This window comes from Barbatula barbatula, assembly GCF_947034865.1.
Source record: "Barbatula barbatula genome assembly, chromosome: 22".
In the NCBI taxonomy this organism is placed as follows: domain Eukaryota; kingdom Metazoa; phylum Chordata; class Actinopteri; order Cypriniformes; family Nemacheilidae; genus Barbatula; species Barbatula barbatula.
The window spans coordinates 6,744,001-6,751,376 of NC_136785.1; positions in this window are offsets into that span (position 1 = coordinate 6,744,001).

The following is a 7,376-nucleotide window of genomic DNA, read 5'->3' on the forward strand; positions in this document are numbered from 1 at the left end:
AAAGTTGCCACTTTTTAAAAATGAGCTTTGAAAACTATTCAACAGCAAAGGTCTTGTAAAAATGGGGTAAAATGGTATAATGTAAGCAGTGCCTGTCAGCATGGGTTAAACTGCTCTTAGGCAAATAAATAACTTGATGTAATTTCATAAGGTGTATTTTTTTTGTCAAGCTAAATCTACTCCTCACCTCATTAGCAGCTCAGCTGAATGATGCCATCAGCCCATTTCAGTAATGAAGCATTAAAAAAGGACTTTCAATGATTTTCGGTCAAGCAGCCTGCAAAATGTACTGTTATAGTGTGTTATAGTACTCTGAGATGAAACCATCATGAAAAATCAATACAGACAATGGCTAAGAAAGGTGTCAGCATTTATTAATATGGATCTTTTTGACATAAGCTTTAAATATCCTTATATGAAACTTACATATTTCTTGCATTTATATAAATTCTGTTCTTCAATTATAATACTCTTTACTGATAAATGTAAAGTGTGACTAAATGTTTTGTATGATGCATTCAACATTTCAAAAAACCTTTGATATTGTGTGCTTTTTCATTGCATATTGAACACTCAATGTAATTGGATTTATTTTTGAATCTGTGCATCAGTTCCTCAAAACATTTATTTTGCAAGCCTGTAAAATCCTCGGCACCGTGTCAATTGTCTTTTTCAATTCACACACAGTCACTGGCAGACATTCTCACAAAATAATTTGTTTCACCACCAGTAATTTTGTTTTGATTATTTTCTACTTGGCTGTGATAATGTTAGGCATTTTGATATTTAAATGTCTATGTAATTGTTCCAGCCGTCGCATTTTGGCTACGCCCCACCATCAAATCTCACTTTTCTTGTTTTTTTTCACAAACCAAGCGAGCAAACAATCCAATCTCTTAACCGAATGAAAACCTTTTCCTTGGTTTGATTGCAACCCCCACACACTCACAAAGAAGACAAAACACTTCTATCTCAATTTATTTATATATTCCCTCTAAAGTGAGGCGAGTTGTTAAAAAATGGTTTTATATTAATTTCATGGATTATTTGCTCATTAGGCATTAATCATAGTGCCCCATCTGGATGGGACTGCCGTGACTACAGGAGAAACAGCTATTCTGATCTCAATTAGATTATGCCTCTCTTCTTAGCCTGCCCATAAATCATTCCCCCAAAGTGAAATTAACAGTTACTCGAGCGCATTAATAATCTGCGTCAGGCATAGGAGAAATTCAGCAACTGGAACCACCCGATCCAGCCAATGGTGAAAACATCATTTTGTTTATGAAATATAAACATTCCACGGTGGGGTTCCTCCGCAGATTCCTCCCCCCTGCGTGTGACAGGGAAAAATGATGGTGTGCCGTGTGCCAGATGAGCAGTCACCCAGACACAGTGTGTAAAGCCACACAGCTTGATCTTACTCCAGATGGGTTCGTGGTGGTTTTCTACTACGCTGGCTTTACTGCAAACATATACTCTGCATATAATCTTAGATTGTTTTTTGATACGATAGAAGAAAATGCATGAAGATGCATGTTGCTGTTAAATGGGGTTGATTATTTTTTAGGCCTTTTTTACTTATGCCCAATACTGGATGGCTTTTTCTTCTACAGATGTGACTCACATGCAGTTAAAGTGCAAAATTATGTGAATGATCTTGTGTTTTTATGGCCAAACTTTTTATGATTATAGCGGTCAGAGTATCATTATTATTAGAGTGTATAACATCTTACCAGGATATAGATCCATTAACGAAATCCCAAATGAACAGAATATTGACATGCAGCTAAATTGATGGGAATCACTTATTTCAGTCCCACTGTGGCATGATACACGTGCTGGTGCTGAAAGATGTCGTACAAATTTTAGCCTTCTCAGAGGCTGTTAGCCATGGCCCAGCAGGACTGTTATGGCACATCGGGCATCAGATATTGAGATATTGCGAGCAATCGTGATGATTACCTGAGTGAAAGCACAGGCAATGAGTGATATATGACGACCACTTAAAGCCTTTGTGTCTTGTACATTGCATCTTTGAGAGATTAGAAGTGTGACATTAAAATGGAAATCACTTCACTCGGGCATGACAAGGGACACTGCGTGACCCTCGACATCCCAGGGAGATGGGCAGCCCGCAGAATGATCCTTCTGGGAGAGAGGTAGTCATGTAGCGCTCCAAGGGGACAGGGGAAATTGAAGGAGATAGGGAGGTGAGAAGAAAAGGTTTTCTTGAGGGGGATGATCGAACAAAGCTGTTGTCCTGAAAACAAAATGTTGATAATTGTATACTGATATTACATTTTTTGGTTCAGCAGTATTGAGACTATTATGCCAAAAGCAATTACAGGTGCATACAATATATTTAGTTAAAATTGTTATGCTTTTCACAGTATGGCCATAATTCAGGTTTTAATTTATAAATTCATTTTAGAATTCATAATTCAATCTGTATGCAATAGAATGCCAAATATATCAAACCTGGTCACGTGATCTCAACATTAAGCCTATGAGGTTTTGTAAGGCTAAATAAACAGCTTTTGTTAACTTATGATAATTTTGTTCATTTAAATTAAGCGAGAACAAGACATACACAAGACATTGATGTTACTAATAACGTTGTAACATTAAAAGTATTTAGTAACGTCAAAAGAGCACAGTTCCAGAAATAATTTTGAGTGTTGAGGTGTGAAATATCCTAAATCCGAATTGTCTTGAAAGCAGCATGCTTTCCTCACATGCTCTTGGAAATTCGATAATTCTCAATTCGACCCGGATGTAATATCTGGATTTATTATTAAGTAACATTAAAACATTATGTTACTTATGACTTACTAAACATTACAAGTAGTCATATCTGCTAACATGAAAAGAGCACCGTTTCATAAATTATTTCCGGGTTGAAGTGGGAGTTACCGAATTTCCGAAAGCAGGTGAAAGCAGCAAGTCAGGTGTTTCCGGAAGAGACGCAATTGTAGCGGTTTGGCGCGACAGGTTCCGTCGTTGCGAGAATTATGGGCATTTTTTGCAAGGAAGTAAGTAAGTGTGCAAGTTTCTAAAACAGACTATAATGACAGTAAGTCTATTGGTTAGTAGTCATGACTGGATATCTGAAGCTGAGGGCAATTAGGACTTTGGACTTCTGAATTACATACCAAACGTAAATCTGGGGGGAGCTTGTTCGTCAATCAATCTAGGCTAAATGCGTTCACACTTAGTATATCGGTTATAACAAATTGTTCAACATTTGTTTATTGACATTTCTCGGCATGTCACCATCTAATATGAACATTTTATATTTTAAAATTTCTAAAGACACTTTCAGATAATGTTTTGGCTTGAGTTTTGTAACGCAAGCCATGCGGAAACCGTGTACTTTTCCAGTTTATAGTCAGAATATTGATCACTGCCATAATGTAATAATTATTTTCAGCAGCTGACAGGAATGAATCTACTGTCATGTCATCAGAACTAGAAATGTATGTATGATTGCACTTTTAATACATCAAATATCAGAAGATTTGATTTCACCATGCTGATCGAGCTTAATTTGAAAAACATTAATTTTGACTCTGCAGCAAATGAACGTCCCCTTTGACACCCTGCTGGTCTCTTTGTCCCAAAGCCGTGTCTTCTTACACAGTTCTGGGAGCTAAACTGTGCCCAATACTAATTTCAGTTTGAAGAATGAACGAGGAACAAGTGTATTGTCAGAAGTATATCAGATGTCGTAGCGGCCATGAAAGAGACAGGCAGAAAGAGAGAGATAAGAAGCATATATACAGGGAGGAGGAAATACAGAAGATGAAGAAATAGGTCTGGGGCAAAGAAATTCCCTGAGCTGCTCTGAAATCTCTTACATCTGTCAAAGTGAGCGGCACGTGGCGGCACGCCTGGTTCTCACCAACGACCCAACACCACTATCTATAATTAATTACATCATTTACATTAGACTATTGACTAAATAAATACATAAATCACGGCGCCCCGAGTCAATAGATGCAGACATATTTAATCATGTTCTAAATAATGATCACTGTTCCCATAATGCAATAATTATTTTCAGCAGCTGACGGGAATTAATCTTCTGTCACTGTGCCATTCGAGAGAGAGAGAGAGAGAGAGAGAGAGAGAGGCCTTGTGCGATGATAAATACTGCCTCATTTGCGAGGCTGTTGTTTGAATGACAGCAATGACCAAGCGAAGGCTGAAAATCCCGGCTTGTCTCTTTATGTGGAGTGACAGGTGAAAAGCCCCTGTCTAAAATGCACTGGATATTCGCTGTTTTGTTTATCAGCTGCCGAGCGCCGAATGAAAGAGGAGTAACATGTATTGCCTGTCCCTCCACCTTTTCATCTGCTGTTTAAATGGGCCAGGGGATTGGAGAGTGAAGTTTATTCCACCCATTCTCCCCGACAGTGGAACCATTTATAGCAGCGCATGGAGGAGACAGCGCTTTCAGTCACTGGAGACACCACTTCAAATCAGGTCTTGAGATGGTTGCCTGTTTAGGTCACATTTAGCAATTTTGTTGCTACTTGCAGGGCTGCACTTGTCTGTTGCCACTTTATTTTAAAGACCCATGGAAATCTGACTTGTGGATTTAAATTTGCGTATGATTGTGTTTTGATATGAACTTTATTATAAACAAATATTTTTGGGAAAATATGCTAATCTTTTTAACAAAAATATGAATGACTCCTCCTACACTGCTCGGATTATTTTCCAATTAGATGACTAGAAAAATAATGTCCTTCCCCTATCATACCACCTGAAGGGAATAAAAAATATCAAGTTTATGGCTCTCACAAGACTTATTTATGGGATTGGAGCATTCATATTTTTTCATGTTTGATTTAAATATACATCACTGGTTATTTTTGAGGGTCTTTAAATTTCTTTAGGCAACACATATAATTTTGGTCTGTACGTTTGTGGTTTTACTGTACATTCGTTTTCAGTTTTGTGTTTATGAGGTCTTGCCAGCAGAATATAAGTTGCAGGAAATGGAGATTTATGTTGCTTCACTATCTTTGTTGGTGTAAAAATAAAGGCTATTAAATGAGACCATTTTTTTCTTGACAGGACCAAAGCTCCTGGGAATCCCTTTCCCAAACAATCAGATGGTCAGGTGATGTTCTCCTGGCCTAAAATTCATTAGGGCCAAAGGTTAATGACTTTGTGTTTACCACCTAACCTGTTCTTTGATAAAGTGATCCTGGGTCCTCCAGGGTTTTTCCAACATTATAATGGCATCCAGTGTAGCAACCGGATGCATGGAATGTGGTGTTGCACAAGGTTTTTACAGACAGCGAGCATCCACGTTGGATGGTGAGAACCACCAATATTTATTCATGATAAAGAGACAGCATTGGTGTGTTGGCACAGGCTACTTCATTTACATGCTGTTATAGACTGTTTGCCCCTGCGTGACCACTCTGTCCATCACCAAATAGATGAACTTGTCTCTTTTGTTCTCTCCCCCTGTCATCTGGCTTTTGTACAGCGGCAATGCTTTAAACTTTGTGTTGTACCTTATTTAATTTTGTTCTTAATTTATAAGAATCTTACATTTAATACCCTTATTATTATGTATTCTACATTAATGTATTAAACTGTATATAAACATTTAATATATTCGAATGATTAATGGTTTAGGATGATATCACACGTTGCATTTCTGTAAAGTAATACCAGTGCAAAAGTTTTAGGTAAGATTAGATTTGATGCTTTGTTTTTTTTTAATGCCGGGTAATCTTCACTAAGTTTAAGTTTCTAATTGTCGAGGGCATATTTTTCTTCGTTCATTTCTGTTCCTTGTGAGTTATGTGGGAACTAGCCATTCCTCCCTGGGTAATATATGTGTGGTGGGTGTGTGATGTGTGTATATGCTGTGGCCTGAGGGTCTAATATCCAGCACTCAATCACTGGTGTTAAGAGGGAGGAGGGTTAGAGATAAGGCCAGCAGAGACTCATACCTCCGCGCTCCAAACGTATCGACCAGGAGATTCTTAAACGACAGCAACTGCAGTGCCTCTCACAGCAAGATGTTTGGTATCAGCTCCTCGCCCACAATACTCATTCATCAAAAATCATCCATTAGCCAACGGTGCGTTGAGCCAAACCGAAGCGTTCAGACATTTATGAGAGCAGTTAGTTTCTTCCTAATACTTTGGTTATCTCATGGAGCCATTTTTAAATTGATCAGGGAGATTGAAGAGTTCTTTTACCTTCCTCGGTTAAGATGGTTAAAAACAACTTGATAACACAGGAAATTACATGGTCACACAAAGCATCTCAGTAAATCTTTTGATAAGCTAAATATAAGCCTGCCCAGTTTTGCGAAGCTTTCACATGCGCATCAGTGATGAAGTACGCATTACTTACACCTCGAACACATGGTTTGCGTTTTCCGCTTAAATTTATTGCCATTTAAACATGACAAAAAGGCCGTAAAGGTGGTCATTACAATAATCCATCATGCCTAGATCTGCTGCTATCCAGCCTTGTGCTAAATTCAATCTAGCAAGGGTCAACACATCGCTTTTTTTCTTTTCCACATGGCTGAGTGCTGGCTTTTCTAAACTGTCATCAGTTTACCTTTGTCAACAAAAGGGCACCGAAGCAAATTAAAAACAGAGAGTAGAGAAAACAACTTGGATTAAACATCATCTGCTTTGAATACCTTTGATTTTAGTCTTAACTGGGTGAAATTTGCAGTGGTGTTATAAAACCACGTTAAAAAAATTTATTAATTAAAATGTTTATTTTTAAACTGGGAAAATTTACAAACAAGAAAAATCCTTCAGTCGGTGCATTGTGATTTATGCACAAGCACTAAGCAAATTTCATCCAAATCTTTTTGGAGCTGATGTTGATATGGATTCTGTATTCTGCTTTAGTGATTTTTACTTGCTTCAAATGTCCCCAAAGCCTAATCAACCCACAGGAGGAGTAAATCAGTAGATCTCAACCCTTTGCCTCATTGATCACCCTCCTTGTGAAGCCCACCGAGTGCTCCGTTTTGCTGTCAATGTAGATCCTCACGCCACAGCACGAGAGAAGGCAGCCCGTGAACAGGCTCTTATTTTGTATGTTTGTACCGAACAAGTATTGATCTTTTTGCAATGGCTTGACACAAGCACGTCGTGCTGCACAGTTGATCTCAAGCATAACCATGCTATATCAAATTCTGGTCTAGTCTGTATACAGACTCTCTGTCTCTCTCTTTTTCACGAAATGGCATGAATTTTCGTCACCTCTGGTTTCGTGCAATTCGAATGGACTTTCTGCTTTATTCTGGTTTTGTCATGGTCAACCTGTGCAGATCTGTTTGCAATGGTGGTGGGGAAAATAGACAGATGAGTTCAGAATCT